The sequence below is a fragment of the Protopterus annectens genome, chromosome 1.part2 (assembly GCF_019279795.1).
Source record: "Protopterus annectens isolate FY-2018-M chromosome 1.part2, PAN1.0, whole genome shotgun sequence".
NCBI lineage: Eukaryota > Metazoa > Chordata > Ceratodontiformes > Protopteridae > Protopterus > Protopterus annectens.
In genome coordinates this window covers 715,110,035-715,128,971 of record NC_056727.1, presented here as the reverse complement: position 1 = coordinate 715,128,971, position 18,937 = coordinate 715,110,035, and the positions used below count along the sequence as shown (strand labels likewise).

At 38.8% G+C, this 18,937-nt stretch overlaps 1 protein-coding gene across 1 annotated transcript in view; it reads left to right on the top strand.

Moving 5' to 3' along the window:
- Positions 1 to 5,995: 5,995 nt before the first annotated feature.
- The window catches only part of LOC122792407 (presenilin-2-like), a 773,941-nt gene continuing 760,999 nt past the window's right edge, over positions 5,996 to 18,937 (top strand). The window contains exon 1 of the mRNA XM_044060195.1: positions 5,996 to 6,176. The gene's annotated coding sequence lies outside the window, so the exon portion shown is untranslated. The remainder of the gene's footprint in view (positions 6,177 to 18,937) is intronic.

Below are 18,937 nucleotides of genomic sequence, written 5' to 3'. Positions count from 1 at the left end.
CGCATAGCGCAGCATCAGGCAGCTCCGCTTAATTGGGTTTAAACCATTCTCGGCTCCGCAAAGTCTGCTTTTCACTTTTTCCCTTTGAACTGATCTAGTTCTCATAATAAACACCCTACTCCTACTCTAAAGCCTGGCACTTGCTCACTAAAGCAATTATATAAGTCAGCACTAAAAAATTAAAAGCACTACTCCCTCACAAACTCCCCTTGTGTACCTTGTTCCCCATTGGCCCTTTTTTTCAATTATAAAAGAATTCCCAATACTATTCTAGCATGTCCAAAGGTCAGTTGTCAATCTCCTCTCCGGTCCAGCTGGTGAATCTGGGAATCTTGAGGCAATGTTACAAATGCCTCATGTACACATACAACCCTCTCCTCCTCCCAACAAATTCCAACACATGTGAGAGATGCAACCATATAGCCAAACTGGAGGCTAAGATCTCTCAACTCAGTACTGGTGTAACCAGTCAGGAGGGGAAGGAAACCACACTCACTACAATTCCAGTCTCACAGAGACCTACCACGACAGCAAACCAAACACATAAACACACAAAGACATACTCGGAGGCTCTAAATAAAAATCTGCCTAAGCAGCAGAGATCTCCAAAGCAGACACCCAAGCAACCACTACCCCAAAACAAAACACGTGCAACACATAGCTCACAAAGCCAGTGTGCCAAACAGTCACAGCCCTTAAGGCTAAACAACACACCTGATACACTTGTAATAGGTGACTCTATCGTCAGGCACACTGATGTCCCGCTCAACAGGCTGAACAAGGAGAAGGTCACGGTGAGCTGCCTGTCGGGCGCTAGGATCCGCCACATAACACAAGCACTCAGGTCACTCCAAGGCAAGTATAAATATGACTCAGTCATTGTCCATGCTGGTGTGAATGACCTGAGATGTACCTCCCTGGACTACATGAAAAGAGACATAGAGGAGCTCTCTGAGCATGTAGCCCAGGCCGGTATGATCCTGACCTTGAGTAGCATCTTACCCTCACCAACAATGATGCCACAATATGAAGACAAGATGATCAATTTCAACAATTGGCTTAAGTATTGGTGTCATTCAAAGAGGATCCAATGCCTGTCAGCCTGAGATGATATGCTCGACAAGCCACGATGCTTCGCTAGGGACGGCTTGCACCTGGCACCCCTGGGCTTTCGGATATTGGCAAAGGCTCTTGCCACCTCCATAGTGCCTTTTTTAGGCAAGGCTCAAAAGACAAACCCACCTCCATAGATATCACAGGGGATAAGAAACTAAGAGTAATGCTACTCAATGCCAGAAGTCTAAACTTCAAGATGCACGCACTCAAAACTCTCCTTAGCATGGAGAACATTGATATCTGTGCAGTAACAGAAACCTGGTTCAGGGCTCCCGAGAGCACCCCAGCACTACCAGGTTATACCTCATACCATGCTTTTCGGCCCCAAAATTTGGACCGAACCACAAAAGGAGGGAGAGTATCAATATTCGTCAAAGATACCCACACCTCCAGGTTGGTGGCACAGCACGAAGCATCAGAGACTATCCATATGCAACTAACAGTGGGTAAAACTGCCTTCCAGTTTATAGCCTGCTACAGACCACCCTCCCAAACCCAGGAACCCCACTCGGCCTTCCTGAGAACACTGGAAAATATGAAGGTCCCTCCAAACACCATTATATTGGGTGACTTCAACTACCCAAACATAGACTGGGAGCATTACTCTAGCTCCAGCACCCTAGCCCAAAGGTTCCTAGAATTTATAAACTCAAATGCTATGGAACAACTTGCTACCACTCCCACAAGAGTGGAAAACTTGCTGGACCGGATCATCACCAACATGGGAGCTCTATGCTCCAAACCAGAAGTGCATCCCTCACTGGTAAGATCAGACCATAAACTAATCTCACTGGATATTCACATCTCGACCCCACCCCCTACCTAGAAAACCACAGTGAAAAACTTCTCTAAAGCAAATTTCACACTCCTTAAAACCGAGGTGGAATCCTTCAAAGCCCCCGGGCCTGTGGAAAATACTGCCCAGACCACAGAATCCTTTATAAACACATTCTATGAACACCTTCAGGAATGCATGGATCATGCAATCCCAAATAAAACCAAGACCCAATCCTCCAAAGGCAGGCGTCCTGTCTGGTGGACCCCAGCCATAAACAAACTATACAATAGAAGGAGGAAGCTACTACATGATAGAGCAAAATCCCAAAAAGGGAAGGCATCTCTGATCAGTATTAGCAAAAAACTACGGGCACTCATAAAATCGTCTAAGGCCAGCTTCGAGAGAAAAATTGCACAGGACACTAAGGATAATCACAAGGCTTTCTTTAGTTATGTTAGGAACCTGGGTGGGAATTCCCAGATATGCTTAGAATTAGTCCAAAATGACAAAAAATACACCAAACCCACAGATATTGCCAACATCCTAGATGACAGGTTCAGCGCAACCCTCCCCACCAAAAGGGCAAATATCTATCCCAGCAGAATGCTGCCCCCCTGACATCTCAGATGCTCAGGTAAGAGCCGCCCTCTCCAAAGCAAAAACCACAGCATCAATGGGACCAGACGGTGTCCTGGGCTGCGTCCTACATGAACTCCAAGAAGAGCTAAACCCAAACATAAAACTACTGTTCAATCTCAGCCTTACTACAGGATATGTACCCAAAGAGTGGTGTACAGCAACAGTGGTCCCACTCCACAAAGGTGGTGCCTCAACGGATCCTGGAAACTATCGCCCCATAAGCCTGACTAGCTTGGTCTGCAAAGCTGTGGAAAGGATCATCATGGACCTCATAAATAAAGATATCGGGGACCTACAGACACTGGATCCTACCCAGTTCAGCTTTGTTAAGGGCAGATCCTGCCTCTTAAACCTGGTCAATTTCTTTGAAACAGTCACCAAGGCCATTGACGAGGTGAAGGTGGTCCACACAGCCTACCTGGACCTCGCAAAAGCCTTCGATACAATACCCCACTCGGGCATTATAGATAACCTCACCAGCTTAAATATAAACCCCTATGTCACTAGATGGGTTGCAAACTGGCTCAAGGACAGAACCCACATGGTTAGAATTGCTGGAGCCATGTCAGACTCCAAACCAGTTACAAGTGGCATCCCACAAGGCTCAGTCCTGGGACCTCTTTTGTTCGGTATATATTTCTCGGAGGTACAGGCCAACACGGAGGGACTGTGGCTGACCAAATTCGCAGATGACTGCAAACTAGGCCTCATAATCGACTCTCCAGCCAACACAAGCATCCTACAAAAGGGCCTCATAGAAACAGACAACTGGTGCCAGAGCCATGGCCTCAAGCTAAACGCCAAAAAATGTATAGTCATCCCCTTTGGTAAAAACAAAGTGCCCACAAATTACCACATAGGTGGTAATCCATTAAGTACAGAAGAAGTAATTAGGGACCTGGGGACCCAAGTTGATAGCTATCTCTCATTTGAAAACCACATGGCCAAAGTGGTTAGAAAAACATTTTATATAGCCCACCTAATCATGAAGGGATTCACATCTAGATCAGGGGAGGTCATCATGCCTCTTTTACTCATCCCTCATCAGGCCCATAATTGAGTACAATGCCCCTTTTGGGATGTACCTTACCAGACACCTGCAGCAACTGGAAAGACCCCAAAAGTACCTCACCAAGAGGATCAAAGGGCTCAAACAGATGCCATATGCTGCCTGGTTAAAGAAACTCCAGCTCTACTCAGTGGCATACCGCCTGCTCAGAGGTGATCTGTGCTTGACGTATAAAGCCATGTCCAACCCAGAATTAATGGACATGCTGCACCTCAGAAAATCCAAATCCCATTGAGCTACGCACTCAAGAGACTTGAACCTCAGCACCGAAATAAATAGGACATGCTGGAGGGACAGATTCATAACCCAGAGGCTCCCTTCACTCTGGAATAAAATCCCAGTCCAGGTTAGGCAGAGTCCTTCATTGACTCTCTTCAAGAGGAATCTTGATGAGTGGATGGGAGATCTTCGGTTTACCCCGGGTATCACTTCTGTGTCACTGTTAGACAGAGGCACAGTATACTAACCTCGAAAAAGGGTATAGCAAAATTCATTTAAAATGGGTGGCGAAAGCCAAACACACTCTGGCTAGGCTTATAAATTCCCTAGGGCAGATAGCCTAGTATGAACCTATGAACTCCTCCCTCATGTCTCACAAGTTATGTAAAGCCTTCATAAAGGGTGTGAATCTGAAACCCCCTTTCAAGGAACCTATTAAACCTTGGGATTTATCTTTATTTTTTCAAACTCTGACATTGCCCCCTTTTGAACCAGCTGCTTCATGCGACCTCAAATATCTGTCATGGAAGAATTTTGGTAGCTATTACTTCTGCCAGACATATCTCTGAGCTTCAGGCCGTATGTACAAAGAGTCCATACTTGATTTTTCATCCAGACAGGGTATCCTTAAGAACTAACCCTTCCTTCTTGCCAAAAGTCATTTCTGAAATGTCTATTAATCAGACCATTGAATTGCCAGTGTTTTTTCCTGATCATTCTAATGAGGGAGAGTACTGCCTACATACCCTAGACGTACACAGACAACTCTGTTTCTATTTGCAAAGGACTACATCTTTCTGTAAATCAGACCAGTTATTCTTGGCTTTTTCTGGATCTAGATTAGGATGTGCTGTTGCTAAGGTCACATTGGCTAGATGGTCAAAAGACACTGTGACCAGTATTTATTCGGTACACAATACTTCTTTGCCAACTACCATCAAGGCTCATTCAACAAGGTCAATGGCAACTTCTGCCTTCCATGCCAGAGCTTCTTTGCATGACATCTGTGCAGCTGCAACTTGGGCCACTCCTCATATCTTTATCAATCATTACAAGTTAGACTTGGCCTCCAGGGGAAGAGCATCTTTTGGTTCTATGGTGCTCAGGAATGTCCTTCCATGAAAGCCTTCCAGGAATAGAGGTAGCTGGGGACTCTGCCCCATACGTAAGGAAGTGGACGAGGATTAACAATATCAGATAAAGAAGTTATGTCTTACCATAATGTTCCATCTGTATTGTTGATCCTCATCCACTCATTACGACCCTCCCTCCTATGGCTTCTAGTGGATCTCGCCATCCTTCTCTTTAGGTCATTTGACCAGAGATAGCCTCTACCTTTTTCTGACTTGTAAACTCAATCTGAGGTAACAGAGAGAGGGGGATTAAGTGTAAGAGATTGCTTAGATCGAGAGTTTATCGCTGGCGCGAGCTTGGTATATGGCCGGCTTGGTTCCGATATCGGAACCATGACCCATATGTAATGAGTGGACGAGGATCAGCAATACAGATGGAACGTTATGGTAAGACATAACTTCTTTTTCTCAAGTGTACCTCATTACGAGGAACGTACCACATTTGGGTGTTAAAAAGTTATGTTCCTCGAAGTTCCATATTGAAAGGGTGTGTCATACATTCAGTGTTAGGAATTTTTTATCTGACATTCATGGCAAATAGAAATTAATTATATTAATTCATTACAATTTTTTTTTTATAAGTAAACGCAGCATATTTTAACAATCTATGACCTTCCTGATTGAAGTTGTTAGTTAGCCATGAGTCTGTGTTGCACATTTTGCCCATTTGTTCCACATTATGAGGGCTAGTGTTCCTCGTTTTCAGATGGAAGGTTGAGCGCTATGGACTACAGCTATATTCAATACAGTGAGAATGGCACTCTTTACAACTAAGTGCCTTTTAATATTTTTTCTCCATATAATAAACATGAACATTCTACATATGTGCACTTCTCTGGTGTAATTGTGCGACTGAAGTCGAGTAAAAAAACACTTCTATGCTACCCGAACTCGATATGACTAAAGTCAATATGCATTTAAAGAAGCCTCACTGATGGCAATCCTGCCTATGTCTGTACAGTGAGTACTAGTTTCCCAATTTGCTTCTCGCTGATAGGTTCTAATGCAGTGACGTCACTGAAAATGGAAAGGGTAGTCTTGAATGCTTGCCCTGTTTGGCTTTTTCCGTGTGACTCTACCGTCGCATCAGCTGATATGCAGTCTGGTGATTATGCTGTCCTTTGAGATTGCTTACACTTTCATTTCGTAAGAGAGACGACGGAGTCAGTGTTGAAATAATAAAGTTTGCCGGGGAATCTAACTAACTGCACACGCCGACGAGGTACACCTGTGTCATTGGGAATTTTTTGTGTCTTTTGTACAACCTTTTTGTACTGTTTATCTTCCCTAATTAATGTGACAGGCGCCATGGTAGCCCGGAATTAAGAGTCTTGGTTAAGGTTACCACATTTTTACATGAAAGCAGTACGTTATTTTTCCCATTCGAAACACAGTTGATGGCTTTAATATAAATGGCACAGTTTAAATTTTATTGCGCTGTGTTGTCTACATATAGTTGTTTATGTAGACGGAACAGATTGACTTTATTTTTTTAGGAAAAAATAGAAAACTTTTTTTGTTAATAACATTGGGCTTTTTATTTTTTCACGGAACGCAGTTGCACCGCATAAAGATTATCGTTAAAGTATGCGCGCGTGTGTATTAGTGAGTAATATATGTACCTTGTATCTGTTGTATACATCTAGCTATTTGTTGCAGTAACGTGGATTGCCACGTAATCTTTAAATCTTTTCAGTGTAATCATCTGGTGTGTATTTTAATGTAGTTGAGGTTAGTTTCTTCAAATGCGATTCACCGCTGCCAGGCAACACCAGGGTAGTAAGTACCATTTGTCCCAGCATTAGACGCACAAATGAACGTGTTAGCCAGCAAAGAAGACAAGGATGTCAAGAGCAATGCAGGCTTAATTATGGACAGTCTTTGTATGCTTAAACAGTAATTTTCACTCACAATTGACATTCAAGGCATATTTTTTTTTAATTTTTATGTTCATATTTATTCTAAACTTATTAATGTTTACAGTATCACTGATTGTCCAATTAAGTAGGCTTCTGACCACTGTAATAATGTCAGTTTAAGTTCATTATTTAGGGTATGTACCTTAACAAAAATGGTAGTTGTGCTGCTTTGAGAGGGAAACCAAAATGTGCAACTTGGTGTACAGTTCCAATAAGTTTTCCTTATTTTTTTAGTATCAATTAAAAACAATTTCCAAGGTAGCAGCGGTCTTGAACTCTGGCTTTAGCACAAACCATAGTTGGAGGGAAGGAATGGTGGTGAGAAAATATGCACAACTGGTCTTGAGGTTTAGTTGTAGAGCTTCCCACTAATGCTGTGCATATGAGTCTATGACAGTAAAAAATCCAACCCTAATGTTAGGGTAGACATTTTCCTGCAAAATGGTTTTCATGGATGCATTACACAGTGGTTAAATACAGGTAATTGTGTTTTAGACAAAGGATGTTGCCTTTCCTTTCTTGCCTATTTTTTGTTACTTGAACTATAACTCTTTATTTGTTTAACTGACCCACATAAGAACAGGCTTGAATTATCTCTTGCATTCTTAATTGTGCAATTTGTTTTAATAATGTAAAGCTTTCAGGAAGCCTTTCAGAACTCACTATGTACAATATATAAATCTCCTGTGATAATCATAGTACAGCTCAGTCATTAAGTCTGATTAAGCTGCACTTGCAATATCCTAAGTGCAGTGTACTACACTAGCTTCTTTAAAAGTAGGTTGTACTGTGAAAGTTGCTAGCTTAAGAGAAGTCCTAGTTTCAGACTTGCTGCTGTCAGGTTTACCATACAGAAGTTGTCATGTGTCCCTTAAAAAATATATCCCATAGAATGAGTCCCTTTCTGACCAGTCTAGGCAATTGTGTTTTGGACAAAGGATGTTGCTTTTCCTTTCTTGCCTATTTTTTGTTACATAAACTGCAGCTCTTTATAAACTGAGGTTTTGTTGTACCTGACCCACATAAGAACAGCCTTTATTTATGTATGTATTTAAGTTTGATGAGCGGGGAAGTCCACTGGGCCAGAAAGAGCCCCTTTTCAGTGGAGACCCGGGGAGAAAAGCTCCACAACAATGTAGATTACATCACAGATTTTTACAAAGATACAATTCTCTTGCATTGTTAATTGTGCAATTTGTTTTAGTAATGGAAAGCTTTCAGGAAGCCTTTCAGAACTCACTATGTACAATATATAAAATCTCTTGTGATAATCATAGTACAGCTCAGTCAGTAAGTCTGATTAAACTGCAGTTGCTATATCCTAAGTACAATTGTACTGCACTAGCTTCTTTAGAAGTAGGTTGGACTGCGAAAGTTGACAGCTTAAGAGAAGTCCTAGTTTCAGACTTGGTGTTGTCACATGTACTATACAGAAGTTGTGTGTCCCTTTAAAAAGTATCCTATAGAATGAGTCCCTTTCAGACCAGTCTAAATACTTTTGGTAGCAGTAGAGTGCAACCATATGCCACCGGTACTAGTCAAGTTTCAAAATGTTAAGAAGGTACAGAGCTTTTCACACCCTGCTTAGTTGTAATGCCCAATTCATTCTGACTCTAGGGGGGTCAGGTAGCAGGCCTGGGAATCGGCAAATGTGGCTGCAGGGGTAGGAGTGTGAATAAATGACTTAAAAGCTGGGTCACCCATCCGGGGGGTAGTATCAGTTTTCTGCATAGCTACAGTGACCACTGGAAGCTACCGGCCCAAGGTCCGGTACAAAGAAAGTGATGGAAAAGTACACACAAACCATCTGCAGAGAAGGGTGTGTTTATGGCAGCATGTACAAACAAAATACTTTCTTTGCACTCTGTGTGTGTGTGTGTGTGTGTGTGTGTGGAGGGGGGTGTGATGAAGGGTGGATTAAAAAGGGGAAAAAAGCCTGTAACAGCATGATGCACTACTGGGATTGTATAGCTCCTCTCTGTCTTGCTGAGGAGATTGAGCAGTAGTATTTGGGCATGGCAAATAGTGGATAATAAAATAATCAAAATAAAATCTGAAAATAAAAAAAAACAATTATGATTCACCAAGAGGGGCTCCACATGGAGCCTCTTGAAAAATGAATTCAGGGATTTGTTGGACACTTAGTGCAGCTCTTCTTTACTCAGCATGCCTTAGCCCCTATCAGCATGATGTTGCAATTATATCAAACTGTTTGCATGGCCAGAGGAAGAACAATATGGGGTGGTGAGGGATATTTTATTAGATATTAATATAATAAAGTACTGAAAATTTGAACATGTAACGTCCTGTAGCTGCAAAGACTGTCTAGAATGATAACCTAACTTTTTCCATGCATTGTGTTCAAAAAACTGTTTGTTTGTTTGGCTGATAGTCTTGGCATGCAGTGCTAAGCCATACATTTGGCTCAGCAATGCAGGAAGGTTTGCAGAACAGAAGAGTAAACCAAGAGTGTAGAGTCAGCTCTGGGTCTAAGCTCAAACAACTTGCCCTTTGTCACAAGTTATTTATGCACATCTCAATAACTTTTTAAATCTGTGGTAGCCATATTGGCTAGCCCTGCAATCCCCCCTTGCAGCCTAGTGAAAGCTTTTTAAATATCATCCTTTGGGTTAAAAATTGAGAAAAACAAGATTTTTGAACTGTTTTCCAAATAACCATAGCACAGTTTTGGAATGTTTCCTTTCTGAAGCTATTAATTGAAACATAACCTAACAGATTATACAGTTTAACAAAGCTACAAGGCAGCAGAAACTGTTACAACCCTGATGTGCGTCACACTATTCAACATACACAGAGAAGTAGTATAAAACGTGTTACTTAGTAATTGTATAAGTAAGGTAAGTATTATTTAATAGTCGTAAAAGTCCAAACACTGTGTGATATCCCCACTGTAATCAAGGAACCTGAATCCTCACCACTGACACTGGAGAGGAACGTTCACTTGGAATAGAAATGGATACACTCAGTATTCCCAGATGCCGACCTCTCTGCATAAAGTACAGTCTCCTTTAAGAGCACACAGGGAGCGCACTCAGCCCGGGATCTGAGTTTCTCTCTCTCTGTCTCTCCCCAGGTCCCCAGTAAGACGTCCCACTGGCACAGCTGCAGAGTTAAGTCCTTAGTTGAGTGCCTAAGCCAAGTCTTCCACCACTCTCTCTGTGAAACCAGTGCTTCGTGTCCTTGCTCGAAGTAGTTGACACACATACACTGTGAGATTTAATTTTCAGACCCACACACCTGGGAAAGGCTGGTACGGATTTACCTGCTGTACCCCCTCCTGCTCAGATTATAAGGTAGTTATCACTGCCAGCAGGCACTACAAAGCCAGCTACCTAAGGCTCTTGCAAAGGTACCCAATTATACGTAAAATTAATATTAATGCAAATGGTAATGTTGAAACAGCAAGACTTTAAAGAGTGGCCAGAGTTATCACCATATGTATGTATATATATATATATATATATATATATATATATATATATATATATATATATGCAAATACTCTCATAGCTTAAATATTTTTCTAGGACCAGCAACAATGAAAACTTTAAATATATTTATAATTAATCATAAAAACATGAAAATACTAAATATATATTTACAGTAAACACCAGAGTTTTAGCCACAAGAAATATTGAAAATACAGCTGGAAAGTTGCACAGTTACAGAAAAACAATACTTAAATATTCTCACTATATTTTCCTGACTGATTTAGAGAATTACTATTCGTTCTTACTGATTAGAGCAAGGCAAGATGATGTGGGTGAGTGGTCCATGTTGTCAGATGCAAGACAGAATACTGAGAGCAATGTCCTACTAATATTGAAATATTATTTCTGGCTTACAGAGTGACATCATACACATCTGGTCATCTGACTCTGTTTCCTGCACTGTACCCCATCACTAGAAGCTGCCAGGGTTTAGCACCTACATTTCAATAAGACACTGAAGAATATTAAGCATTGCTCAGATCTGATGTAGCTGCTGGAAGTCATAAACCCATTTTAACACTTCTACTCTTCCTACAGAGCTACTAAGCCAGGCTTCTAGCAGACATTTTGTCTCTGGCTGCACTCAGAACTGCAAGATAGAATCTTTATGGCCTAATTTAATTTCAGCTGTTTTTGAAAGTTTGCTGCAGCTGGATCGTGATTAACCTCTTCTTCCAGTATCCTCTGATAAAACATATGCATTTAATTCAGTTACAATAGTACATGTACATTTCTTTTCATTCCAGCAGGGCACACTGCTGATACATTTTAACACTAGTAACTTTACAAATACATTTTTAAACATAAGCATCTTTGCAAATCTGTTTGATACACAAATGACATATTTTTTACTAAATTCCAGCTAGCTGTGCTGGCATATGTTACACATCCACTGCCCCACTTCCCCTGGCATCGCTCGCAGTACCTACTGTCACACACACTATGGAATGTCTCTGCTTCTTAAAAGTATGGTTAGTAGTTACTGTCAGTGATTCTAAGTAATCTGTCTTCTCAAGCTTCATTCCTAAAGTCAGGTTGCCTAGTAACATTTCAACTAACTGCAAATGAAGTGCTTTTCAATAACTGTCATTGTAACATACGCATACAACCACATATATATCTGTGTGTATGTGCATAGCTGTCAACCTTTTACTTCCAGAATTGGAGTCCAATCCAAAAATGATCAGACAGTTGGACATTATTTAAAATATTAGTACTATTAACTTGAGAAGTTGACAGAATAATACATTGTGAGTTAACATGCATTTTCTTAAGTAAGTCTATAAACTATAGTTATTGTTATTTATTATTAAGCATAGTCCATAAACTGTAATTATTGTCACTATTTATTAAACATAGTCCACCACCTTTTCTTCCCAAAGTCCCAATTTTAGAGGGAAGTCCCAGGAAGTAAAGGGCAACTGAGAGGTGTGTGTGTGTAATTTTATATATATATATATATATATATATATATATATATATATATATATATATATACACACACACACACACACACACACACACATTTAAAGCAAGAATACCTCAGTGATGAGACTGTATTGCTGAGTATACATATACAGTGGATATAAAAAGTGTACACACCCCTGTTAAAATGCCTGAATGCCAGGTTTTTGTGAAATAAAAATGACACCAAAATAAATAATTTCAAAACTTTTCTCACCTTTGATGTGACCTATAACCTGTACAATTCAATTGAAAAAAAAAACAAATCTGTTAGGGAAAACATAAAAAACACACAATAAGCGGGTTGCATAAGTGTGTACACCCTTAAACTAATACTTTGTTGAAACACCTTTCGATTTAATTACAGCATTCAGTTTTCTTGGGTAGGAGTCTATCAGCATGGCACATCTTGACTTGGCAATATTTGTCCACTCTTCCTTGCAAAAGTTCCAAATCAGTCAGATTGTGAGAACATCTCTTGTGCACAGCCCTGTTCAGGTCACCCACAGATTTTCTAATGGATTTGGGTCTGGGCCATTCCAAAACTTGAATTTTCTTCTGGTGAATACATTCTTTTGTTGATTTGTATGTATGCTTGGGGTCATTGTCATGTTGAAAGGTGAAATTCCTCTTCAACTTTCTAGCAGGCACCTGAAGGTTTTGGGCCAAAAGTGACTGGTATTTGGAAATGTTCATAACTCCCTCCACCTTGAATAAAGCCTCAGTTCCAGCTGAAGAAAAGCAACCCCAAAGCATGATACTGCCACCACCATGCTTCACCATGGGGATGGTGTTCTTTTGGTGATGTGTTGTTGTTGCGCCAGATGTACCTTTTGAAATTGTGGCCAGAAAGTTCAGCCGTGGTCTCATCAGACCATAACACATTTTCCCACATGCATTTGGGAGACTCGATGTATTGTTTTGCAAATTCAAGCTGGCCCTGGATGTTTTTCTATGTAAGAAAAGGCTTCTGTCTTGCAACCCTACCCCATAGTCCAGACATGTGGAGAATATGGGATTGTTGTCACATGTAGTACACAAGCAGTACTTGCCAGAAATTCCTGGAGCTCCTTCAGTGTTGCTGTAGGTCTCTTGGCAGCCTGCCTGACCAGTTTTCGTCTTGTCTTTTCATCAAGTTTGGAGGCACGTCCAGTTCTTTACAACTTCACTGTTGTCCCATATTTTCTCCACTTTTTGATGACTGTCTTCACTGTGTTCCATGGTATATCCAACGCCGTGGAAATATTTCAACAGTGAGATCCATTTGATGCTTTGTACGCTCTCTGCGAACCATGGCTTTTGCTGTAGCAGGTAACTGAGTAAATGTCAGAAAAATCCTACTAGGACAACTGAACTTTATTTGGGGTAATCAGAGTCTCTTTAATTGATGGCAGGTGTGTACCCAAGAAGATTAAATGCTGTAATTAAAGCAAAAGGTGCTTCAACAAAGTATGTTTAAGGGCGTGCACACGTATGCAACCAGTTTATTGTATCATTTTTATTTTGTATATTTTTCCCCTAACAGATTTGTTTGTTTTTCAATTGAATTGCACAGGTTATAGGTCACATTAAAGATGGGAAAAGTTTTGAAATCATTCATTGTGGTCTCATTTTTTATATCACAAAAACCTGGCATTTTAACAGTGGTTTTTTATATCCTCTGTATGTAATTTATAATGGTGAAATAGAAAAAGACACAATTCAAAAACTCTTCTGTGTTTATTTTTATTTATTTGTTACCTGTATAAGTGGGCTTATCCAAGAACCCTTTTCAGTCACAGACTTGGCCATTGTCAGTGAAATATATTTACAGTTTCCAGCCAGACCTTGGGCTCAGTTTTAAAAAGACTTGCTCTCGGTATAAGTCATTTACTCCAGTATAAGCATGCATTATAGCTAGGTCTTACACTAGAGTAAGTCACTTACACAGATGACAAGTCTTTTGGAATCCTGCCCAGCATTTATTCACTTATACACAGAAGTAGCATCAAACTTTTTTCATTACAGCAATAGTAGCAAGTGAAAAAATAAGTTTTAAGTAACAGGATGCCATTTACATAATTGCCAGACATAGTCATTCATTCACTAATACAGTAAAATTTTCTTCCTTTCTTATCTTGGTTGAGAGCATTCCTACAGCAGAGAATGCAGACATTTAGAGGAGCATTAAATATATAATTTTAAAGCATAAAATAATAGGCAACATTCAAAAGTTGATATAGTGTTGTATGCTGATTAAACAAGCACTAGCTAGCCTCTTTTGTAAAGGAATATTATGTAGTATAATTCTTTAGTAAGACTCGAGAGAAGATTTTACATATTATAAGGGCTTCCACTTCCAAGTGCGAGAACCATAGTTATTAGTCCCACAACTATGAAAAAGTGCATATGACACAGAATTAGAGTGAATGTTGAAACTGAGTGCAAGGAAATTAAAGCAGTTTGACAGGGGGAGATGTTCTTCATAATCTTACTACTTGCATTAGAGATCACTGTTATTTCATAGTAGGGAAATAGTCAGAGGTATAGCAGTCTCTGATTCAGTATATGTTTAACTTTTTTTTTTCCTTACTTCTAGTCTTTTGGTTCCAATGATATCCAGTTTAAACAGAAGTACTGTTGTGTAGGGACTTTTTTATAATACTGAACAACTGTAAGAAAACAGCAGGATAAAATAGTATGTGTATACAGATGGACTGTAGCCAGACATGCAGGTTACATAATGTGTTTGCTAATACCAAGGCTCGGTAAAGTGAATCTGCAGAGCTGACGGAACAAGAGCTGTTTATCCACCATTTGTAGCATTTGTAGTCTTGTTTCTTTATGTGTAGCAGTATCATTTACATTCTAAAGTACATGTAATTTTCTTCTTTCTTATCTCCTGTGGTATGATGTTCCATGTGGCTAGTGCAGTTTTCCAAAGACTTGGCCAAATGTCAGTGCTTTAGAAGACAGTGCTGCTAGATTTTCTGAGCACAGGGGATGATGGTAGGTAATAAAAGGCGTCAATTTGTTAGTTGGGGGCATCTTAAGTGTAGTAGTTTATATTTATTTATTGACATTTGTTAATATGTGAATGACATTAGCTGCATGATGGCTCTGGTCATAACCAGAAGCCATTTGGCCTTATCTAGGGTGAGGCAGTATAGTTCTTTAAGCCATAAGAGTGTTATACACTTACAGATTTTTTTACTGTAATTTGGAGCAAAGCTGGGTTTTGAAAAAAAGTTGGGGGCTAGTCATTGTGGTGAATATTCCAGTTCAGAAATTAACATGTTTATGCCTAGAGCACTTTTAGGTTCAACTGTAAGTACACTGGAAAGTTTGACTAACATAGCTACCTTAGGTCTTTATTCACATTAGCTCTGTCCTGTTGTTAAAAGGAGTGAGAATGGGGTATCGCCATTGTTCAAGGTTCTTATGTTGCGATTCTTGCTCCATATTAAACATTGTGGACATCATGTATTTTAAGGATGTGGGTATTCTTCAGTCTTAGTGTGATACCAATAAATACAAAAGCAGATTATCAACTTTGTTGTTATAAATCCAGACCCATAGTTTCCTAAAGTTTGTTTGTAGACGTGATACTTGACTTCCCTTCATGAAATATTACCAGGTTGTCAAACTAATGTGTTAGACTGTTCATAAGTAGTGGAAAGCAGTTGTTGCTTAGGACTGGTCCTTATCAAACTACTGTTTTGAATAATCCTTCACCTGAGCTGTACACATTCACCATAACCCTGAGTGTCCTTTTACTTAACTAACTTTCCAGTTGTATCACTATTTCTGGACAGGATCACAGTTTCTCATGAATTTTTATGAGAAGTTTGCAGTTTACAGAGTCAAGAACTCCCCTTGTATCAATGACTATTAACCTAGTTAGGAGACCATTTTCTGTACTGTTATGTCTAAAGTTATAGGTGTTATAATATACTTATAGATGTGTGTGTGTGTGTGTGTGTGTGTGTGTGTGTGTGTGTATGTATATATATATATATATATATATATATGTGTATATATATATATATATATATATATATACACATATATCTAATTTTAATTATTTACATATGTGTGTGTGTATGTATGAATATATATATATATATATATATATATATATATATATATATAAAAAATATAGAGAGACATAAATAAGACGTGTATGGGAATTTTGTCAATAAATTTAATAATTATTCTTTTAAAATGCAATATTTAAGTAAAATATTGCATCCTGATGTTTTATACCTGTACATTTCAACAACACCAGTGAACAGATTGTAATGTATATTTAAAAAAATAGAACAGTATGTACAATAAAATATTGCAACCATACCAAATAACTTGTAGCAGGAAATATTTAAGAAAAATAAAATGGTTTATTAGTACAAACTTTCAGGGAGTAGTCTGTGCACTTCATTAGTATTTATGGGCATTGATTGAACTTTGTAGCAAACTTTACCTCAGCATTCAGCATCAGAAGAGGCTATTTGCTAGCTTGACATGAGCCATTAAAGTAAGTCATCTAACTCCATTCATAAACTTGAAATGGTCTGTACAGTGATGTATGTTGGACAAAGTAAACTATGATTTGTTTAAGGGGCAACAAAGGAAGATGTACACATATTTAGAGACCCATAAGCATTAGATTGAAGTAAGATTACAGAGCAATTACAGTAATATTTAACAAATCTAAGTAATGAAACTAAGATAAAAATAGAAAATTGTGTACTTTTCAAACATTAATGTGTTTTTTGTTTGGCATTTTGTCAATTAATTGTAAGTATATATAATTTTACTTCTGAAACTTATTTCATAATTGATTTTATGGATCTGTGATTATTCAAAATTTTTACATTTTATTTTTGGCGTATCAAGTCTCCATATATTGGTATATTCCCACTTTCATTAGGGTGCATACATATGTGTGTGATATACACACCTACATATGTTCATAGGTTATAGGTTAGTGCTAGGCTGTCTGCCCTTGGGGCCATTTTAAGCCAGTCAAATTTCCCAATCCAAAGGTAAGAATCAAACACTGTACCTTATGTCCGTAAACTAAAAGACCTGAACCATTCTGCGAACCCACTCAACCAACATACACAATTCAAAAAGTGTTTTTTATGTCTGATTATATGTATACATTTATCTGCATTGTGTGTATACAGCTATACGCATTAATGATTATATAACAAACTGGTGCATCAGTTTAAGATCAGTTTAAGATCAGTTTAAGATCAGTTTAAGATCAGTTTTAAGATCAGTTTTAAGATCAGTTTTAAGATCAGTTTATTTACAGTGAAATGTAAAACCAAAGCCAATAAAATTTTAACTGAAGTTCGAGCTTTGTTTTTTTTTTTTTTTTTTTTTTTTTCTGTCCCTAAGTGTTCTCCCAAAGTATGACTATGTTTTACTTTCATGTCAAGTTTTCTAAGATGCTTTGGCCAGTCTGCTCATTTGTTTTTTCTTTATAAATATACACACAAACATATACACACACACACACACACACACACACACACACACACATACATACATACATATATATATGTATACATACTGTATATCATTCTAGCTATATTCTCGCTGCTCTGCTTAATGTATCATTGTTCCACTATGTTTTCTCAGTCTTGTCATTTCTTATGTTTAAAGCTGCCAAGTCAGAAATACTTTTAGTATGCTGATGTGAAGTAGTGGGTATAGCCTTCTCACCTACAAATACAAGTATATTTGTTTCTTCTTTTCCTGTTCTTTACTCTGCAAAAGGCAGTTTGTGCACGACTTTCTTCTTCTTGTAATGTTTGCAGTTCTTTTACTTCAGTAACTTCTGTCTCTCTAAGTACCTGCTGCTGAGAGACCTGTTTCTGACTAGGTCTCTGACATTACAGAGGGAAATTTTAGAATCTGTTTTTGGTTCCCTTTCTTCTCTTAGTGGATTTATTACTATGGGTCTCTCCATCTCAACACAAGTATCTTTCACTACTTTAATGGCTGGAATATTCTAACCAGGTTCCATGTTATGCAGTGTGGGTGCTTCCCTGTCAGTTTCTTCACTGACTTCTTTCACTAACTTAACAACTGAAGTTTTCTTGTAAGACTTGGTGACAGGTTTCAAATAAGCTTGCATTGCTCAGACTCTGGATTGCATTGTATAAGTGGAAATTTCTTAAGATTCCAAGAACAGGATAAGTTATTTCTTACACTTATTTCACTGAACTGCACTTCTGAAACACTTATAATTGTGCTATACAGTTGATCTACTACAGTTTGCACTGTTATAAAGCTTTTTTTATTGTTTCACTGCATTTATGTACTGTTTTATACTGTATTTTCATTGCTAGATACTGTTTCATTACTCTAATTGCATGTTCACTGAATTACTTAACTGTAAACTGCTTTTTCATACTGAGAGTTGTATTTTCTGTTTGAGGGCTCTATCCGAGCTTTTCTGTGCATTTTTGATTTTTTGAGGTTTCTCTGTTCTACAGCTAGGAACTGTAATAGTGTGCATTACTATATACTTGTCTGTTTACAGTTAAAAGCATTCTCTAGAGTCTGCTCCTTGATCTGTTTAAAACTTTCATGTAGTGGCTGCAGCTAGGAACTGTAATTTTTCCCACATACCCTCCCTAGTGTTGTGTGTTCTTATACTTGGTGGCTTTGCAGTTGCCCGCCCATACTGTATATTTGATCTGTGACACTCCTTCCAGTCTAGTGTCATTAGTCCACTCAATCTAATAGAGAACATTTGTGAAGGCCAACCCACACAGATCCTTAACGTTGAATTAACTTATGTTTCAAGCTTTCTCCATTTCCACTTTTACTGGAAAAAAAAATTCTAAGCTCGCTTCCTCCATTTCCTGTGGCAGGTCTTGTCCAGATATGGATTTGCTGTGTCCAGGACTATTTGTGAGCTCATAAGCCCCCCCCCACACTTAACTGGGGTTAAACTATTCCTGGTGCCATAAAGTCTTTTCTTCAAAATTTCCCATTCAGCTAGCCAGCTTTTTAGTTTTAGCACTCAAATCTGTTTCTTTGAGCTCAACACTTGTTCAGAACTCATTGTAAGCACTAAATAAGTTAGAAAA